The sequence below is a fragment of the Melospiza georgiana genome, chromosome 1 (genome assembly GCF_028018845.1).
Source record: "Melospiza georgiana isolate bMelGeo1 chromosome 1, bMelGeo1.pri, whole genome shotgun sequence".
Classification (NCBI taxonomy): Eukaryota; Metazoa; Chordata; class Aves; order Passeriformes; family Passerellidae; genus Melospiza; species Melospiza georgiana.
In genome coordinates, this window is record NC_080430.1 from 146,203,190 (window position 1) to 146,225,744 (window position 22,555).

The 22,555-nt window shown below is 41.7% G+C and overlaps 1 protein-coding gene across 2 annotated transcripts in view; it reads right to left on the reverse strand.

The window, feature by feature from the left end:
• Window positions 1-22,555, reverse strand: part of KCNQ3 (potassium voltage-gated channel subfamily Q member 3) — a 195,412-nt gene that overhangs the window by 36,953 nt on the left and 135,904 nt on the right. The gene's annotated exons all lie outside the window — the stretch shown is intronic.

Here is a 22,555-nt window from a genome sequence, read left to right on the forward strand (position 1 = left end):
AAGTGGGTTCTGATGAAGATCAGAAGTTTTCAACCAGGTTGGAGCAGGGGCAATTGGCAGTCATAGCAAAATCCAGAGTCAGAATGTTGCTGGGACAGACATGCTTTAATCAACCCACATTCTTCAGGAATGAGATGGGTGATAGTGCATTTTGGGAAGGGCTTGCATGATATGCAGAGGATTGTGTTGCTCAGGAGGTCCATTCCAAGCTGTGTGCTGCCCGGAATGGCACTGCAGTTACTGCCAATGGATCTCCCTGGCACACCCTGAGGCCTGGGAAAGAGTAAATGCTTCACTACAAGGCAGCACTGGAACAAATCCTCCCTTGAAAACTGCATTTCATTTCTTTTTCTTTTTTCTTCTCTTTTTTGCACTCATTTCTATGCAGATGAAAAGACAAAAAGGTTTGAAAGAGTAACAAGAGAGGATAAATTTCTGCTCTCCAGTAAACAAAGTATATGATAAATCATTGCCCCTGTGTTATTTTCTGCCTGTGAGGCTCCAGAACACAGAGATTTGACTAAAAATTTAACTCCCACTGCTGGCAAATCCAATTCAGTCTAATTGATCTGCTTTGGAAAATTATTCCCAGGTTCAAGCTATTCAAAATCTTTTATAGAAGTGAAGCAAAGGGGCAAACTCATATTCTGGTACTTCATGTACCCAAATCATGGGCATTTTAATGTGTTTCCAAAACTTGATCCACAGGAACAGAGGGGCAGGTGGCCATAGAAATATTTTGAGTTTAATGAATAAATTAGAAAGATGTCTTTGTAAAAGCTCTGGATGCTCTGCTTTCATAACTAGGGTACATCAAAGAAATGATAGGCATTAGGTACTGAAATCACCCAGGGAAAAAAGCTTGTGAAAAATCAAGCTGTGTTTATGTGTACTACCTGCTTTGAATTTCAATCTGGTTCCTGTAGTGTGATTTCATCTCTTGCTGAGAAAAACTCCACTTTGTTTCACTGGGTGAAATGAGCAGAGACAGAGCCTGCAGAGGAGGCAGTGACAAGGGACTCAGCTCAGCAACATGAAAACCTTGGGTTTTCATTTCCTTCATGCCTGAGAAAACCTAGGGCTAAAGAGGGGTATTCTGAGAATGTGTAAATTATTTGCAGCTGGAGTGAAAGGACAGAGGTGAGCTCCAGATAGCTCCTGATGGTTTTTGGGGGAATTTCCTCCAAGCAGAGTCCACTAGCACCCTACATGCAAGGAAAAGACAACAGTGAAACACTTCATAGCAAACCCTGAAGGATTACTTTGCAGTGGCTTCTCTGAAATTCACTGTTCTTATGCCAGGAAAATTTCAGATCAGCCATTTTGAGCAAGGTTATAACAGAGGTAAATGTGTTTGCTCATGCTAAATAATTTTGGATTTCTTTGGCGAGTTTCCCCTTTTCCCACTCCTCAGCCCTGCTCTAGAGCATGGGTTATGTAGTTGGTAGGAAACAAACCAAAATATGTCTTTTGCATCTACCTATAACCACACTACTGCTTCTCAAGACATTTGGCAGTTCATGTAGCAATTTTGTAGTGCTCCTTCCATGCCCTTGAGTTTTGTCACACAATATCTTGTTGTCCCCTCCATGCAGTTATAAAACCAGTGGCTCCTTGGCTTCCCAAGACCCATGATCCAGCTGCCCAGAACCTCCAAGAGCAAACAAGTGAAAACTAAACAAAGGCAACATGATCTCTTTGATTAACTATAAGCCACCTGTACTCTGCCACACTACAGCCTTTAGAGTGGTAGCATCACCAACACCCCATTTAAAGCCTTCAGCAGCTGCTCCTTGGTACTTTCCACTACAGCCACTTCTTTATACCATGTGAAAATTCGGTCACCCATCAGCTCACAAGTATAATTTTAGTGATTTAATAAAAGGTGAAACACACTGAGAGCAGTCCAAGGAAATTACATCATCGCATTACATCATAGGTACTTAAACTAAAGGCATGAAATTACAATGTCATTTAAAAAAAACACCGCTGTCAATTAAAGATGATGTACAGAGTTTTGTCTAAAAGGAAGACAGAAGATAACTTAGTAGTGAAATCATCTTTTTTGCATAAAAATGCCTGCGATTTTACCACTAGAGGGTACCGGTGCTCCACAGAGCGAGGGGCTGCAGCTCCCTCGTTTTGGAACAGGCTCAAAGCAGTTCGAAGATGCTCAGGTGGTCGCAGCCATGTATTTGACACAAGGAAAGGGGTCTTACAGTGGTAAAAGAGTTTGGTCAATAAAAATCCCTGAGGTTGACACCAAGGAACATCTGCTCAGTGCTGTTGGGGGTGCTGCCTGTTCAGTTCCTCTGTGTGGCACCAAGCACGCGGCAAGTCCCAGCTCCAGTGAGAGCCCACCCGTGAGGACAAGAGGCCATGCAGGACAAAATACCCTCGAAAAGTAGGGTGAGAGGATCACAAGAAGACCACAAGTCGTTGTGAGTAATCTTGAGGGCAAATCTGAGAAGAGATTGTGGCCTGAACCCCCCATTTCAAGAAGGGCATGAAGCCCCTCAGAGGTGCCGTTGCTGAGGGGGAGCTGCAGGCCCCAAACCCACGGAGCCCTCAGAGCCTCACCCCGGGCTCCTTCCTGCAGGACTTGGGGTAAGAAGGGATGAAAAGCCCATGGTAGTGCCCATAACACATCTTGGAAGGGCCTGCTTTCCTCCTGCTGCACCACAGCTGAAGGGTAAACACCAACTGCAAACACCCACAAGTTAATCAGCTCACATCTCAGCAGTCCTCCTCAGCCTCTGCAATAATTATCACTGCAACTCAGAGCATGCCATCAACTTTAATCTGCACTGATGCTGTGCAGTTCAGCCTCTTCTGGTCTGGATCTTGATGGTTTTGAAGCCTGCAAGTCTTCCTGTGTCCTCTTTCTATGGAAGATGTCACTCAGATTCCACCCTTCTTTCATCAGTCCCCCTTGCTCAGCAATGATAAAAAGGTTCATCTTCCTCTTGCTGCTACTGCCCCTATTTTGGGCACACCTATGCCCATGTGGTGGCCATGCAAACATAAAGAGAATTGGCAACAGGACAATGCCTGAGTCTGCACTGCCTAATTTCATTTTGTAGAGGAAGCAGTGTGGGCTGAGCGGTTGAGTCTGGCTCTAAAGTTGTAAAAGGACAATCACAGGGTAAGAAACTGCTGAAATCACAGAGGATGAGCAGGAGGAAGACTGCCACTGACCTGGGGAATCAAGGGACAGAAGGGGAGAAAATGTGAGATTTAATCACAGTTATAATGATCCGTGGAATATAGAGCACTAAGGGTTGGAAGAAAGAAATAGGGTGAAAAATCAAGTTTTAAAATGAAAACTCAATCCTATAAAGTCAAAACTTCCTATTAAACTGTGTTTCAGCAGGTGGCAGTCCAGACTTCAAGAATGTATATCACCTATGCCAAATGAGGATCTGACTGTGCTCTTCAGCTTTTTTAGAATCATCCTTGCCTTATTTTACATAATTTTTCACAGCATATTATATGGGTCCTATTTGCAGCATTATGCCTTAAAAATTTCTTTAATTTGCTGTATGCATAATTTCCAGACCATCAAATGGCAGTGCTTTTTTGTTACTGTCACAAATAACATATTATTCAGGTCAATATATTTTCTTAGTTTTAGAAATTACATATTTAATAGTCCTATTTTCTTACTGATCTGCACTATTTTGTTGTGTTAAAAAGAGTATTAAAAAAAATTCTTTCCCAGAAAAGAAATAATTTACAACTATACATGATCATGAATCTAATGTTTCTTGCATGAACATCACAGAACTTTTGTTTTGTTTGGTAAATTTTTACTTATTTTGCTATTCCCCATTCTTTCAGTTTTTCATCTATATCTATTTTCATTTGAAAGCAATAGAACACAGATCTAGCTGAGAACCTTTATGTGTTTTATATCTACATCTGCTCATTACATTTCTGTTCACCATCCCTTCCTTCAAAATGGTAGAAGCAGATCCTGTAGTAATTTGTCTGTGATCTATTCCAAAACAGCTTCCCTATGAAATTGTTTTTAGCAATGGATCTGCCATAGGCAGGCCAAACTACATTTGTATTTGGTATAATTTTGAAAAATTTTTGTTCTGTGGGACAAAATGCTAAGCCTCAGTGAGGTTTAGTTAAGAGAGAGGAATGTGTGCTTCTAGTGTACAGCTCAGGTTGATTTAAACCAAATAGCTCAAGCTGGTCAGGAGCACTTGGAGAAGATATTTCTTCCCTTTAACTGTAAGGACAGACTGGTGATGAGCTCCTGTGGAGAGGTTTACTGTGCAAACCAGCTGAATGCCACCCCTTATGTTTACCCTTGGTTTGGATATAATTATAAACACCACCTCTTCATAATGTTTATGTATTTTTGCTACAGAAATTAGCCAGCCAGCCACAGCATTTCTGGTTTGTCTGAAATCCCTTGCTGCAAATTTAGGTATCACATCCACATGTGGTCAGGGATCCTGGTTATAATTCAGGCTTTGGGTAAGAAAGCCTCCAGCCTCTAACTGAACAGTTACTAGTAAGAAATCACCCCAGTCCAACAGTGCACAGATTTCTTTTTGCTCTCTTATCTTCAATACCGCTTCTTGCAAGATATTGGGACTCTTCTGTCTCCAAATATTCTTATGAATCTTAGATTTTTCGGCTTTACTTCATTTGGTATTTTATTTTCTTCCCTTAAAGCTTGTGCACTGGTTTCATTATGCTCTGCCACCTGGTAAATGCTAATGGAATTCTCTAAGACTGTGATATGTAAGGAAAATCTGACAGTGTTCTGCTAAATTTTTGGTTTAGGGTATCCAAAGCAATATGGTTCTAAACCATGATTCCCACACAGTTTCCCAAATTTCATATTGGAAAAACCTTATTTTCTTCAGCTATTGGCTTTTACCCATAAGGATTAAAAATGCATCTTTTCTCACATTTCTCTCAGTTGCTCTATATTCCTACCCACCATCTTTTTCTCTTCTTCAGAACTTCATTTTTCACAGAACATCTGCAGTATCTTGCACTGATCGCCTTATGGTTGCTAATGAGAAACTTGAGTCAGGGTTTTTAACACTAAAAAAAATGACATTACCAAATATTTGAGAACAGCTCTTCAGAGAGAAGGGAATGCATGCCTGATTTCCACAGACTCTGGAATACTCACCGTTTAATATTTAAATTCTTGAATCTCTGCACTTCCAAGCAATAGGCCAGAGATCAGTACTGAGATAAGGGCGACAGGAAAAATCCAAACATTTTGTGAGGCTACAAAAGGGCTGGGGATGCCTGAAAAAGCACTGAGAAACTTAGTGGAAGTCCTGGAAGTGAAGAGAAAAAGCAGTAAGTCCTGCAGAAGGGAGGTTCTGAGGCTCCTCTTTCCTTGCATCCACAGATTTCCCTGAGTGCACACCCACAGCTCCATGAAGAAATCCCTGTCCCAGTGCCATTGCAGAGCAAGGACAGGGCAGAAATGCCTTGCTCAGTAAGCTGGATTGCACTCTTGCTCTGCTGTGATAGCAGAGGCAGAAAAAAGCCCTTCACATGTTGCTGAGGGAAACTCTAGGAAGTAAGGAAAGATCCCCAAAAGAGCCCTGGTCTAACTGGCATACAAGCTGACCTGGCAGGTGCTGAGGTGGTAGCCCAGAAGGACACTTGTCCATTGGTGACAAAGTGACAGACATTGTCCCTGGCACAGCAGGAAGCTGAGGCAGAAAAGCCCAAACCCTTATTCATGCCAGGTTTTTGATGACTTGAACTCTCTTTGGCAGGAATGCCTCTGAATGGGCTCCACTGCTGTGTCCATGAGTCTGGAAAGCTTTTAAAATCAAGACCTGGGAGGGGAAAGCTGTGCTTCACAGCAGGGCATTTAGGGTACAAAAGAACAGCTTTTATATCAGATGGTTCCTCTTTCCTCTCCTCCATGTACTACCCAAACCAGGCTAAAGCTCCCTTGTCTTGCTTTTTTTCAGGCCCAGTCCTAAAACTTTTTTTCTGAGCCCTGTTGACCACCATTGCCATCTTTCCCAGGGTCCGGCATGACATTTTGTGTCAGCAGTGTCAGATAGCACAGATACCATCAATCTGCATTTTCTGTCAGAAGAATGGCCTGACACATTTCCCAGGTTTGCTGGTATGAGCCTCCAAAACAGCCCAGAGCACTACATTTCCCTGCCTGTTTTTCCTCAGCTTAGAAGACAAGAGTTATATACCAAGATTCTATTTCCCTATGGAAAAAGTGTCAAAAGTGCTCCAAAATTCCTGGCACATGAGAGACCAAGGCATCTTCTCACATGAGTGGGGGACAGATGGCAGAAGCAAAGGAGAGGCAATGACAGCATTAGCTACCAAGGGGTTGCATGTGTCCTATCCCCTGCAGCTAGAATAAGGATGCAAAAGCTTCTGACTTGCAACTAAATACCCTGAATTGCTTCATTAGTGGGTTTAATTTCTATTTTTATATCAAGTGAAGGATATCAGACTGAACTATTGTTGGGGGCTTTTATCTGCCATGCCCAGAATGCCTATCCATGGGCTTATCTCTGGCTGGCAGCAAGCTGCTAATTGAGTTGAGACACACAGACTAGGAACAAGGTGATCCATCAGTGCAGCAGAGCAGGGACAGCACAGAGCCAAACCACATCACCCAGCAGCCCCAGCTGCAAAACCACAAATCAAATGAGCTCTGACAGGGCATTCTCCAAAAGATATTAAAAAATTGGTTTGGAGCCATTTGAAGGTAAACCTTAAGATTCCAACATTAGTTTCTGCTAAATTTTGCAAAATAAAAGTGCTGGACCTTTGAAGGCCAACCTGTAATTGAGTAGTTAAGTGCATAGACTACTGCAAACTGTGTAAAGAAGTGAATTTAGATGATAGAAAGAGCCTAAGGTTAGACTAGCAATCATCTATATCAATGCTTAAACATCTGGAGAAAAATTTCTAGGAAGGTAACTTTTCAAATGTCCCCCAAGACTGCTGTGTCCAGAGGGACTAAAGATCTAGTTTACTTCCAAACATGACAAAATCTCAGGGGTACACAAGATTTAGGATGTCTCACTGATCTCCCCTACAAACCCTTCATTGTTTCTTTAGAAAGGAGAAAAATGGATTATACCCTCTGAATAAAGTTTTAGAAATCTCAAAAAAATGCAAATGAGAGTAAGTTCTGAACACACAGTTGTGACGTCTGCCTTGATTGAACACAGTACTGTGGTATTTTCTACTGTCTCATTTGAATTCAATAAAGATCAGAGGACTGTGACAGACAGAGAAAACAAACAGAAAAACCCAAAGAGCCCATCCACCCTTTCTTCCACCTGACCAAACTACCTTTTCTTGCAGGTACACGCATCAAATATATTAGGTCATCCAAAGCTGGAACAGCTGAAAGTGAATTTCTAATATGGAAGCAGCAGTGTCCAGAAAAAGCCTCTGTAGTCTCCAATACAGAGTTACTATGTAGGAAACTGATAATAATAATTTGGTGGTCAGACAAATTCTTACAATTAACTGAAAAGAGAATCTTTGCTCTTCATGCAAGACTTCAACCCATTTGGGAGTACTGATAGTTGGGTTTTTTCTACTTTTGACCATACATTGCAAACCCCATACTTTCAAAAATGCCAATGATTCTAACCCAATGTAGCACTTCAGCCACATAGGACTGCCAATTGAAAAAAAAATATATATATTTCAGCTGGGACTGTATCTTTGCCTGTGCCTTCTCAAACTCATGACACAGTCATCCTTATGTGAGAACATGAGCACTTTCTGCAAGGATCTCAGCTCTCACTTGGAGTGGAACATTCAGAGGAAAAGCTGCATGGTGCCAATCCCAGTAGACTTTTTAGCCTGGACAAGGATTTGCAGCTGTGTGAGGAAGAGGTGCATGGCTGCACATGATCTGCACCCCACAACTCTGCCAGTGCACTCCAGGTCCAGGTACAGCTCAGTGGGTTTTCCATTATGGGCAATGAAGTGTCCTGATAATGCAGCTCCTGTGGAGCCAGACATATGGTTTAGTTCTCTCAGATTAGGTAGGATCTCTGAATTTTCAGACATTTACTCCACAGTGAGCTCTATCATTTTGCACCTGAGGTGTTCACAGTTGTGCTTGTGACACAGGGCACTTGACTCAGGGCTTTTCCAGCTAAAATCATGAAGTATTGTAGCTAGAATGGATGATAGATCTTTTCTACATAGTGTTTAATCACTGCCTGACCTGGACAAAATCAGACAAAGGTCTCAGATCTTTACTTTGAACCATCCAGTTGTTAGATTTTTAAATCCAGGAAGATTTTCTGAATTTTTTCTATAAGTGAAGAGCTCAGAGTCATTACTGCAACTTAGGTTATTTGACAACACTGCACATCAGCTTTTCTTAACAATCTGTCTGCAGTCTATGACCCATTCACAGATCCAGTGGGGCTGCAAAACAAACTCATATCCATCAGTCAGGGAAGGATTTCTTACTGTTCAGAATGCAAAGAGATGAGCTGCCCTCAGTTTATCCACAGGGAGAGAAGAAGAGAAGAAAGGATCTGTGCTGAAAGATGCAAAGGCTAAACTTTATGTCACAGGAGCTGTGGATAAAAACAGCAGTGGTGGTGTAGAGGAATACTTTTTCTTGGAATACACAAATTGACATAGGCAAAATACCGTGTTAACAGACCAAATTTCACTGTAAATTAAACCAGATTTTTAATCCAGTTTGATTTTATGCTTTTTCTATAAACCTTCTCTTGCACTAGACTCTTCACCTTTGCTTTGTCTTCCATAGTAGGTTATAGTTTGGCATTCTTGATCAGTCAGTTGACAAGGATTCACAGCTCTAGCTCATTTCCAGAACAATATTGCAGAAAAACAGCATTATCTGGAAGCCAGGGGAAGGCAACTGAATGCAGAATATTCTTAATGTTCTAGTCTCTCCCTATAACAGAACAGGGAATGTCTCAGAAGCTCTAGATTATCTCAGATAAAATGGCCTTTTTAAAGCAAATTAGCATTTTTAAGCAAGTGTAGGAGCCTTATCTCAGTCTGATCCCAAGGAATGGGCTTCTCTCCAGTAATGATGGACACCACGATGCAACTCCACTCCCATGCTGCTTCTCCATGGGGAAACAGATGCTCCTCCTCTAGGTGCTGCTGGATATTTCCAGCCCTGTATGGAGTCTCACAGTGCACTTGGCACACATGACCCAAGCCCCAGAATTTTTGTGGTTTTGAAGGAGATGGCTCCATTATATCAACCAAGAGTAGTGTCAGAGTCCTGGCCCTGAGCACAGCGTCACAGGGATGAAAATCCCTTTGAGATGGGAACCTGAGCATGGTCTCCCAGTCACACCTTCCTCAGATGGCAAGATGTTTGATGTCAGGCCCTTTCTCTCAGTGCAGAAATCAAACCACTCCCTGTAACTCAGCCTCACACCAATCAAACCACTGCCACAGGTCTTCTGTCTGTTAATACCTGCCTTTCAAAATATATTTGAGGGCTTCTCTTCTCTGATACTTCTATAAGAACACCGGGAAATTTTTTTAATATCTATTTGTTGGGAAAATAAAAGAGGGACAAAAAGTGACTTTTGACCCTAAAATGTCAGCTGCTGCCTTGATGGTTTAGCACATGACAAGATATGTGGTCTGGATAGAAATGTGAGGGGGATGATCAGTTCTTTAAATTTATAATAGTGGTTTTCTCAACATCTTGCCTTTAAACTGATGAGACTATGTCAATAACTTTAAGTGTTTCAGCGAAGGTGCTTACAGAGGCTGTGTTATGTGGAATTTCTGTAGGATCTGCATCTCCTTAGGAAAGAGCATTGAAGGGTCTGCAGCTGCAGACCCATGGTGCTGATGAAGCGTGGAGGCCAACACAGCAACAGCTGAAGTGTGAGGAGCAGATGAGTTATTTGTGCTCCTTTCCCATCTCCAGCTCACATTCATTAGCAAATGATGAGTTGTGTTAGCATGTCAAATGAATCACAGCCTCACTGGAGGTGAATTTTGGATAAGCTCTTTGGAGGTCATTGTACCATCAGGACTCTGAGTGACACAATGGAACGGTGTCATTAGCACACAGGACTTGTACCTATGTAAATCTGATGATGTTTTAGAGTATTTCTGCTAGTTTGCATTACCATAAACAATTAATCAGCATTCAAAATTCAGAAGGATCATCTGTAAGCATGTAGCACTTCAGTTGATGCCTGAAGTTGAAGTCTTTGGAGGAGGTTATCAGTCTTTTCCAGACCTGTCCGATTTTTATTACTGAAATGTTTCACCAGCATCTGCAACAATGCTTCTCAACACAATGTACGATGGCCCTTTTGCTCAACTGACTTGTTAATGTCTCAGATTTCATTGTCCCTGTTTAACCTGACAAATTCAAACAATGACAATTCTATCAAACCCTCAGGGAAAAATGGCAATATGGAATGAGAGATTTTTGTTTTTATTTGAAGAAAGAAATCTAATGAGTTGAATAAGTTGAAAATGGCAGAGATTTCAGCATATGCAAAGTACATTTAGAAAAATAGAAAAAAAATGCAGTAACGAGAAGTCCTGTGTACAGAATACGATCTAGAAAACAGTTAAGTCTGTGCTAATAAACTCTGTTAGGACCACCATGTTTGTGTCCTCAAAACCTGTGAATCTTTGTGTATCTCCTAGATGGAAGAGCTGATTTTGCAGAAGGAAAGTTGTCTGAAACAGAGGAATACTGAGCACAGTGAGACACAGTCTTGACATAACTTTCCTATTCTTACTTGACATCCATGGGAACAGAAATTCTTATTCTTAATTCAAGCTTTGGCACATTCTTCTGCTGTGGTATCAGTGCAGAGGGGGACTGGTACTTCAGCATAATAATGAATCAATAAGGGTGGAGAGTTAAATCCATTTTTAGATATAGCATGACTGATCTGACCAGCCAGCCAGCCAGTAAAGCTCACTCAGTGAGCTGAACAACCTTTTGAACTCCACAGGCTACAGAAAACATTAGCAGGTGAGCACAAGGCTGTAACTCTTTCTTGGACGAAAAGCCTATTGACTCAGACAATCCCTCCAGAACCTCAATTTTGTGATTAAACAGGGATCTTGGCCTTGGCTATCTACAGCACTGGCTACACATTTCTATTTAGTGGCTTGAAGTTGTTGTCAACATTGTTTAATTATTTATCTCATAGGCTGCAACTGTTTCAGGGGTGTTTTCTGAGTAATCTTGATCAAGATGCTCATGACTGATTGTACATTGATTCTCTTGCTTATCAGCAGCAGTAGTCACAGAATCACAGAATCACAGAAGTTGAAGGCTGGAAGAGACCTATAAGATCATCAAGTCCAGCCGATGTTCTAACTGTTCAACTAGATCATGGCAGCAAGTGCCACATCCAGTCTTTTTTTGAATTCTTCAAGGGATGATGACTCCACCACCTCACTGGGTAAATGATTCCAGTATCTGACCACTCTTTCTGTGAAATATTTCCTTCTTAATTCTAACTTACATCTAGCTTGACGCAGCTTGAGACTGTGTCCTCTTGTTCTATCTGTTGTCGCCCGGAGAAAGAGGCCGACCCCCAGCTCACCACAGCCACCCTTCAGGAAGTTGTAGAGAGTGATGAGGTCACCCCTTAGTCTCCTTTTCTCCAGGCTGAACAACCCCAGCTCCCTCAGTCGCTCTTCATATGGCTTGTGCTCCAAGCCCCTTACTAGTCTCGTTGCCCTCCTCTGGACACACGCAAGTAACTCAACATCCCTCCTAAAGTGAGGGGCCCAGAACTGGATACAATACTCCAAGTGAGGCCTCACCAGTGCCGAGTACAGGGGAAGAATGACCTCTCTGTTCCTGCTGGCCACTCCATTTCTGATACTGGCCAGGATGCCATTGGCCCTCTTGGCTACCTGGGCACACTGCTGGCTCATATTCAATCGACTGTCAACCAGCACCCCCAGGTCCCTTTCCACCTGAGCACTATCCAGCCATTCCATCCCCAGCTTATATCGGTACAAGGGGTTATTGTGGCCGATACTCGGCACTTGGACTTATTGCAATACTCGGCACTTGGACTTATTGAAATTCATCCCGTTTGATTCTGCCCATGCGTCTAACCGTTCCAAATCTCAAAAAGTCCCAAAAAGTTTCAGGATTCTGGTCTGTAGTCAAAGTAATCCATATTCTTTTTAACAGGAAATTAAGGAGCCGGTCCCAGGCAGTTCTGGGGAGCCAGAATTAATAATGAATTGTTCTTAGAAATACATCCCCGTACAATTTTTACCCTCAAGTGTAGATGAATTCTATTGTTTTTTCACAGACAAGACAACTATAAAAGTAAGAATTTCCAAAGGAAGAAAGCTTAGCTTCTCCTGAGAAGGAGAGTTATAGCTAGGAAAAAAAACCCAACCCAAGTACTGTAATGCCAGTAGAATTATAAGACCTGATAACTACGAGTTTTCAAGTCATTTGAATTCTGGGGATGCTCTGGTAAGTCTAATGATAAAGCTAATTACTCACAAGAACAAAATTCAAAAGAGTTTCATGGTGAATGCTTCCCATTAAATTACTGACACTATTTTGGTCACTGTGGCATTTAAAAAAAAAGCACATGGTTGTACTCAGCTTGCTTGTAAAGTTATTAGGTACATCTCAAGGTGCCTGCTTTAGCTGTACACCAGACAGATATAATGTGGATGCTGGTCATCTAACCCAAGTGATTCAACATTCCCACAACAGAAAGCATGTAATTAAGGTCTGCACACACCATTACTGGAGTTATGGGGCAAGCTAAGAAATATTTCACCCTCCAGACCCTTGAGGGAACTTGTGCTCCTTCTTCCAGCAAGGATCATTATGTTCTTTCCTTCACAGGACAGAAGAATACAAAAGTGTGGGAAACATTTCAAACACAAATATTGTTTTGCCAGGAATTTTGAGTCACTGTCTTTATGCAAGAAATGTCACACTGTGCACAAACGCAGGAGCAGCTTTTCCCTTGAGCCTGCACAGTAGAAATTAATATTGCAGTTGTTATTTTGTGCATTGTGTTGCATCTTTCAACCTTGCTCCACTGCTTAAACTCCCATCAGTTTTAGTCTTTCTGTAATTATTTAACATGTGGAAGTTCTATATGTTGGAGGATGCAGTCATATAGAAATGTTTTCTCACCTCCTGGAAGTAGTTCTGGTTTTTCTGCTTTATTTATTTATTCATTTCATTTAATCTGTTTATTTATTTCCAGAACAGGTTTTTTATTAGTGCCCTAATTTACAGAGCAGAGAATAAATGGCACATGTCTGTCTCTTCATCCATTATTACAGCATTAACCTTTCCATTATCTGCTCAAAAGCAGGGTTTAAATTGCAACCATTAGATCCAGCAATGACTTCATCAGCTAATTGAGCAGCAATCCCAATCAGTCAGTTGATGGCCCACAGATTCAAACTTCATGAGTTAGATGATAAAAGGCGAAACAAGAAATAACAGCAAAAACCAGATTGAATTCAGGGGTTATTGGCTCCTCTCCACTTGCTTTTATGGTACAGCAAGTTAGCTAGATTGGAGTCACACAATGCTCCTAATTGATAAGGTAGCAGGGCATCAGATCAGACATTTTCTGCATGCATGAATTTCCATAATTACCTCCATTCATCTTGGAACAAATAAAGTATAGATTATTTTCTATGATTCACACATGAAAATCCACCTTGATTTCACAGGTGTACATGAAACATATCACTATGTTTTGGGAGCTACCTGCTCTGTTTTAGAGTCAGCATGCAATGGTGTGGTTTGTGTGCTTCTACCTGCCCTCAGGTTCTCCTCTCCTCTTCATCCACTCCACCTCTGCAAGATGATAAGTTCTTCTCTGTCACTGTTTGGTGCCCAATGGGAACTGAGAAATCTTGAAATATTAAACTGGAAAGATTCAGATAACTCCATCCTACACTCAGCCTTTGGGCTGGATCTCATCACCTAGGCAATACTGGGTTTAGGGGCAGCTCAGGCCATGTGAATCTATTGCCCAGTCTTCACTAAGCTATCACATTTACATTGACATCCCTCTGGTTACTCTGCAATGGGATTTCAATCCCAGTGAGTAAAAAATAAATTTACTGTGGTCCCTGAGAAGAAGTTTGTGTACACACACCTTTAAAACCTCACCTTAAATTGGAGAACCAGAACTGGTAAAACAGCAAGCCATACTATTACAGTTAGTACCTCTAACTTAATTATACAGTGTTTTAGTATGAGAGTGTCAGAATTAATGAGTCTATCAAGGGCATGGAGACAAAGGTAACTGAAGTGGAATGGGTTAATTTTTCATACTAAGAAGCAATTAATGAATGTGAGGGCACAAAATCCTGTGTTCTCACAATTAATCTGCTCCCATTATCATTGTAGCCTGGGTAAAGAAGGCTCACATCCCACTGAAATCTGTTCCATATTTGTGCTTTTTGTTTCTTAGAAGCAGTACATATACAAAGACCATCATTTAAGGAAAGCTTGAGCAGAAGTGCAATAAAATCCAGGAAGTCTTTGATGCACAGGATGACACGCTTCTTACATCTTACTTCCACAGTTTGACTTAAGCCAAGCACCAGATTTGGCATCAGGGAGGGATATCTCTTCATTTCACTCTGGCATTGAGCATTGTCTTAGGCCAGGATATTTTCTTTTCTTTTGCCTAGAACATAAAGCATAATCTATTTCTTAGGCTAATCTGGGAGTATTTATTGTAGCAGGAAATAATTAGTGTCTCACTCTTGAAACACTTGGTCTTCAGTACAGGCCTTTTCAATGTTTCAGGCTCATTGTAGAGGTAACTGTCATTGTGGTGATGAATGCAGTGCATAAGTAGATTGTCTCTGATATCATCTTCAGAAAATACTTAATTTTATGTAACTGCATATGACTGAAGCTGTTGGTCCTTGTAGCCTTTGCAATGAATCAGAGGACCCCATCTTTATATCCTGGAGCCTGACTATGAAAGGTCAGAGGTGCAGAAGGGGCTGTAACTCTTGCACATGCAGTAGAAGACCATTGAAATAAATCAGAAAGATTAGAAATCATAGAATATGATGAGTTTGAAGGGATCCATCAACATAATCAAGTCCAGATCCTGGCCTTGCACAGGGCAGCTCAAGAATTATGCCTCAGAGAATTTTCCAAGTGCTTCTTGAACTCTCTCAGGCTTGGTGCTGTTATCATTTCCCTGGGGAGCCTGTTCCAGTGCCCAACTACCCTCTGGGTGAAGAATCCTTTCCTGTTATCCAGCCTAGACCTCCCCTGACACAGCTTGAGGCCATTCCCTTGAGTCACCAGAGAGAAGTGGTTGCTGTCAGTCCCTCCTTTTCTTCTCTTGAGGAAGCTGTAGCTGCAATGGAGTCTTCCCTCTTCTCCAGGCTGAACAATCCAAATTACTTCAGCTACATCTTTTTTGGCTTCACCTCAAGACCACCTCATGGTTTCATCTGGATGTTCTCTAATAGTTTAATGTAGTTTTTTTTTTTATTGTGGTGACCAAAACAGCACACAGGACTCAGGGTGAGGCTGCCCCAGTGCAGAGCAGAGCAGGACAATCCCCTCCCTTGCCTGGCTGACAATGCTGTGCCTGATGTCCCCAAGAACAGGGTTGGCCCTCTTGGCTGCCAGGACACTGCTGGCTCATGTTCAGCTTCCTGTCAACCAGGACCCCGATGTCCCTTCCCAGAGCTCTACTGTCCAGCCTCTCATTCCCCACACAGCCAGGGGTGCCTTGTCCCAGGTGCAGAATCCAGAGACTGCCCTTGCTAAACTTCACTTGGTTGATGACTGCCCATGTCTCTGATTTGTTGAGGTCTCTCTGCCCTCAAGGGAGTCAAAACCTCCTTCCAATTTTGTATCATTACCAAACTTCATACATTTTCAGGTCCAAGATACACATCTGTCTCCTTATTCTATCTTCCTACAATTTTACTGACCAGCTCTTCTGCCTGGTTCCTGGAACCAATGTAAGAAACTGATGTGAGAGCACAGGATGTAAGTGAAAAGTACTAAATAAAGGAAGCAGACATCAGTAACTTCATTTTCCTCCTGTCAGGTTTAAAATAATTTTTGATGAATAGGGAGAACATCTTTTCATGTGAGCTAAAAATATTACAGGAAATTAAATAGGGTTGTGAAGATGTTAAATCTGGAAAGTGTATTCAGTCATTATAACATCAGTTTTAGCTCTGATTTGAGCTCAAAACCTCAAACCAAACTTTGGAGCCCTCACAGCATCTCTGGAGTGTATTCTGGCTGCTGTATTTATAGACAGCGTTACATGAATGTTCTGTCTTTATGTGCAGCTATTCAGGAGATATGGAGGCAGTGGGTAGCACTCCGGAACACATCTGCTTGATGTACCAGCATTATGGAGTCAGGAGGGTTTAATTTAGCAGCTTTGGCTGCATACATTGTTCACAGGGCCTAGATGAGAGCAACCATAAATTATTTAATTATTTTAAAACATGAATACCAAATCACTTTCGGCAAAGTTTGTATGTGGGAGTCAGCATGTGCGTGTGTATTCTGAATTTATTTTCTGGCAACTAACCACCCTACAGACATTGGTTTGCTATTTCAAGGAGAGATGAAATCTAAACTACCTTGATCCTCATCCCTATCCTAAAGAGAATTTCCCAGAATTCTTGGGAAAATCTGAAAAATCAAATTATTAATTGATTTTTTGAAATGTTTTTAGTCTTTCACCAGAAAAAAAAAAAAAAGGCAAAAAGAGAGGCAGAATGAACACCTGTGCTTTGGGGAATGAAGTCTAGAAAGAATCAAGAGTATGAAAGAAAATTAAGAGCTTGATCTTATGCTTTTAGAAATTACTGGCAAAACTCTTGGTGACTTTAATAGTGAAAAAAACAGAGCTCAAGGCATGAGCCCAAGAAGGGAAGAAAAGGACAGGGCAGTGATGAAAGACAGTAGGCACAAAGAAATAGTGACAGTCAGAGAGCAAAGCCCAAAGCCAAACCCTTTCATGTGAAAATCTCCCCACTTCGATGACCTAAGCACTTCTGATGTCTGGTAATTTCCCTCTTTGGGGAAGGTGACCCCAAACCTACTGTCACTGTGCACTGAGCTCAAGACGTTCAAAGTTGCTGTTTATTCTTCTTTGTTGTTTTCTCTTTTTATTTTTTCAGCTCATTAGCTGTCAGCTCGGGGATTTTTACCCCACCACTTCTGAGTACCTATGTCTCTGGTGACTGGGGGAAGTCTTAAAGAGGAATCTTACAGCTGTAAAAAATCTCTTTTCATTGTAATAGCCAATAAATTGAGGTGCCTTTAGCTAATGCTGTAGTTTTATGTGTTTTCCAACAGAACAGGAGAAGCCTACTAGAGCAATTAAAGGCTCAGGGAAAGGAGCAGGCAGGATTTAGCTAAGGTTTTATTAGAAGAATTAGTTCTGAATTTTACAGTGTGAGTTCTGAAGGCCTGAAGCTTTAATCCTACAATGACTTTCCTGTGCAATCTGTGCTGGATGTTGCACCATGATATATCATTCCCTGTTTGCAGCACAAATTCTTTTCTGATTGAGATTTCTGAAAACTTTGAAATAATGAAGCATATGATTCAGCTCCCATTGATCAGCTGAACTACACCAAGCTGCAGAGCTTGTGAGGATGTAAATCTTTTGGGGGAGTTAAATTTTAACAGACTGTTGGGGATATTTTTGGTTTGTCATGTGCAATCTGGCTGTAATCTCATTGGTACCCACTGAGAAGTCAGAAAGGATGATGTCTGTGCTAGAGCTGCTGGTGAAAGGTTATTCTTAATTTTGATCTGGCAAGCGAGTTATCAGCCATCATGAATGACAAGATTCCTTCTCCCACTCAGCCAGTGATGAGCAGACTTTAAAACCTACTGTCTTAAGAAGGCATAATTACAAAACCATTTCCAAGTCAAGGTTAAAAGCCTGAGATGCTTCAGTGCCCCTTTGCAGGAGAATATGAAATAGCATTGTAGGCTCTCCTCTCTGCCTCCATTAACTAATTCTCTAAAAAAAATCAGCACTTGTTGTTCTAGGAGGCAACTGACAGTTAAAGACTAGAAAGAATATTTTACCTTAAAGTGGAGAGGGAGCAGTGTTAGAAAAATAAGAGGTTTCAGGTTATTTTTTGCAAAATCAAGCTGTGGATCAAATTGTGTGGCAACACAGTGGAGGTTTTACCATGAAGTAACAAGAAAGGAGGCATTACCTGCTGAAAAGAGCTACTTATAAGTGGATGAAGCTTTAGGCTAATTTAAAATGTGGTGATATAATAAACAATTAATTTAAAATATGGTGATTCAATAAACAGGGGATCATTTCATAGGTTTGTGGGACAGCATCCCACCCCAAATTAATGGAGTAAAGTTTTCCATCAGTATCAGTGCTGATTTGAAATCGTGTCTGTTTTCAAAGCTAGAGCAGACTAAGGGAAAAACAAACAACAAAATTATTTCTTAAGTAAAACCTTCCATTCACCCTCAAGGAAATGTTAAAGAGAGGATCATTTGATCTAGTCATGTGATGTGAGCAAATCTCTGAATATCAGCTGCAGCATGAAGAGGGCATCAGTGTAAACTCTCCAGCACGGGCACTGTCTGATGATTTGCACTCATGAAAAGCACTTTGTTGCAAAACCCAGTTGCTAAGGGGACCTGAAAACTATTTAAAGCCAGAAAGTGGCAGGCATCCTTATGCAAGCTCAGTGTTGTGCTGTCTCTGCATTCCTCTTTAATGCAAATATTTGTGGCGAGGAGTTTCAAGCTGAGTAAGATCTCTGCTGTCTTGCAGGTAATGATGGAAGGAAGGAAGGAAGGAAGGAAGGAAGGAAGGAAGGAAGGAAGGAAGGAAGGAAGGAAGGAAGGAAGGAAGGAAGGAAGGAAGGAAGGAAGGAAGGAAGGAAGGAAGGAAGGAAGGAAGGAAGGAAGGAAGGAAGGAAGGAAGGAAGGAAGGAAGGAAGGAAGGAAGGAAGGAAGGAAGGAAGGAAGGAAGGAAGGAAGGAAGGAAGTGGCGGAAGGAAGGAAGTGGCGGAAGGAAGGAAGTGGCGGAAGGAAGTGGCGGAAGGAAGGAAGGAAGGAAGGAAGGAAGGAAGGAAGGAAGGAAGGAAGGAAGGAAGGAAGGAAGGAAGGAGGAACAGGACAGAAGAGTGGGGTACAGCCAGCAGATAATTCAGAGTGAGCCCCTGGCTTCTATAGAGCCTGGTGTCAAAATGAAACAGCTGCATTAATTCAACATGTCCATGTTCCAAACATCCAAACCCTACTGCTGATGAAGACATACCTGAACTCTGTGTGCTGCATGCCCTGCTGCTTTCCACAGCCTGACAGAAGGTAACTTCACCTGCCTGATATTTGCTTGCTGATGACAAGGAAGAGACCTCAATCAGGAACAGAAATTGTCACATAAATACAGGCCAGAAGATTTACAGTTACACTTTTCTGTCTTATGAGTATGAGATACTGTCCACACAATTGAATATAAAATAATTCAAAGAAGCTGCTTGACTCTAATCACATTTCTTAAAATTATGATTTTTTTTTTTTTTTTTGCTTTCTGATATCAGTCTGATGTCTGACTGCCAGCATACTTAAGGCACTGTGCCTCAGTAATTTATTCTATTTATTCTTTATTCTAAAGGGGTAACTTTGTGCACAGCCTCTCAGTGCAGTCTGGCAGTGGTCTTGAGATTTCATAATTCTGAAACACGCCACAGAGGCAGGATCCAAAACAGGGGAGATAACAGGGGAGATAACATTTCTATTACAAAGTTTATATTGGAGCTGTGGTAACAGTAACCCAGTATATTAACTCTGCAATCCTCACAATTCTCCTGGGTGATAGCAGACCAAACCTAGAGCTGCTTTCTCCTGAGTTACACAGGTAACCACAGCATGCAGCACAAATCCAGAGTTTGGCTGAAGGAAATTTCAGGAAGTACAAATTCACAAAGGTTTCAGGTCAAATATTTTCTGGAAATTTCAAGGACCCCTTGTGCTAATGAAACTTTGATTAAGGGAGGCTTGTTGAGGCAGTGCTGAACTGTGAGGCTAGTACTAAAAATCCATTAAGAAAATAAATGCCTGTTCACTGTTATTTAGAAACAATGTCCTGGTGATTTCCTTTGCAGAACATATTATTGAATCTGGAGCAGGTTTACAATCTTGGAATATTAATTACCTTGCACTAATGCTATCATACCAAACACACACTGGTGGGATTTCACAGAGCAACGGGTCTCTTTATGCAACCTAAACTGAAGCCATCCATTGCTTCCCCATGTTTCCACTTTAGTGTCTCATTTCAGCCAAAGTCTGACAGCCAAAAGCAGGAACTGAGTAGTAGATGAATGTTGTTTGGTGACAGCCATGGTGGATTTTCTAACGGTGCTGATAATAGCTCATTAATCACAAATGAAACCCTGCCATAAAGCAGCCACTGGCTCACAGCACAAGGAAGATGTGTATGCAGTGAGAAACGTCCCCTCTCCCCCCTGCTCCCTCCCCAAATGTCACCTGGCCCAAATGGTGTTCACCAACACAGCCCATTCTGATGACCACAGCTCCTGTCCCACTTCTAGGAGCACTTATCCTCTCAAGAAATGGGGTAAAAATCATCTATGGGACATGTGATATGGCATGTTAGACAAAGAATGAGGTTCTCCTTGGGCAAAGTTCATTTCTCCAGCACTGCAGACTCCCAGGCTGTGAGTATGTAAAGGGTGACACTGGCAACAATATCACAGGGAATTTCATCACAACAAAAGTTGAGTTACTTTTGGTTATGTAGGACCACATCACAGACAGCCATCCTTGGGTGCCATTGCATTCTGAGATTGACCTTTCTGAGCCCCACTGAAGTGATCTGGGCTCTATGAATAAGAGTCAAAACAACTTCATCACAGTGGCTGCTGTGACCTTGCTGAAGGAATGAGATCAGTTTCTGCTCTCTGAGTGCTGTGACTTGCTGCCCTTCCTCTTCCCCATGACAGTCTGGGACCCACTCATGTCCCCAAGTCCTCCTGAGCTCCAGTGCACAGCCACAGCTTTAACACAGTGAGGCAGGATGAACTCTGCAAGGTGATAGCCTACATTTTAAATCTTGTTCCTCTGGAGGTTTCTCTTCCTTGGCAATTCCTCACTACTTACTGAGCGTTTCTGTAGCAGTCTCCTAGCCTGAATCTGTTGGTTGGTTTCTCTAAATCCCTTTAGCCTTGGCTTTGTCCAGAAGCTGCAGAGCATAAAACATTACATCCCATCACAGCCACAACCCAGAAATGATGACAACTCTAGAGAGCATCTCAGCCTGTAAACCTATATCTGGCATTTAGGATTCATTTTATGTTATCTTTACAGTGCAGACCAAGCAGCAATTTTAATACATGAGTAAACACACAGATTCAACACACCAAAGGAGAAAACATTCTCCTGGGATGTACACAAAAGACAGTTTAATGTGATTTTTTTTTCCTCTAAGGCTTTTCAGTGCCAAAAGACCTTGAAATTTATCTTGTAACTGCCCACTGCTTTTTTTTTTTAATTTCTTGCTTGCTCCATCCCACCCTGAGGACACACTGTACACTACAAAGGGATACAGAGTTTGTCCTAGGAACAAAAAACAAAACAAAACAAAACAAAACATTTTTCTGGGAAAAACAATAATCAAACAAACAAGATATCTGTCTAGCAACTCCTTTCTCATCTTAGCAAAACATTGCTACCCCTTTCAAAGCATTCTAAATGAATCCTTCCTAGTCTTCTTTAAATATTTATCCATTTATTTTTCATTTTCATATACAGTCTTCTGACTCTGAGAGATTAAACACTAAAAATGATGAAATCTGCCCTCACCTACCAGTTCTCTTGGGATAATCACCACTCTAATCCTACTGGGAAAGATACACTCTGTGGTTTCAGGTGGACTGGTTCAGACCCTTGAATGTGCAACTTCTCTCCCTCCTCAGGTTGCAGCATTTTATTGACTTTTGGTGGTTAGCTGAACAGGCTGAATATCTGTGTATCTCACTGAAAGCTAAATCCAACAATATATAGTGAGGGAAGGTCTAGATACATTAATAAATAATAGCTGTGCAGAGGAAGGTAGGAATTCAACACCTTCTGCAAGTGCTCACAAGGGTAAAAGCAGTGCCACCAGGCAGCCCAGGGTGAGCCACTCAGTCTGAAAGGCTGGAGAGCCAAGGGCACGGTGCAGGCATGAAGAAATGACCATTGTTACTCAGTAACAGGAACTCACCCTTAGCTCATGGAATTTTATGGCTGAAACAGGTGTTTTAAAGGTCATTTTGTTGTCCTGTGTATCTATCCAGGAGGCTCCAGAATTGTGTCAATGGTGAGATTGCATGAGCCAAGTAAATGTCAAAGTGAAATAGTTGGAAGCTGTCACTTGCAGTGGTGGATTGGCTCCAAGAGATGCTGCAGCTGGACCTGCCTTGGCTCCTGCAGACAGTGCCTGGTGCTCTGTGAGTTTGGCAAAACCAAGAGTCCCCAACCCAGACAACCAAAAATAGAATTGCAACTATCCTCCAAACC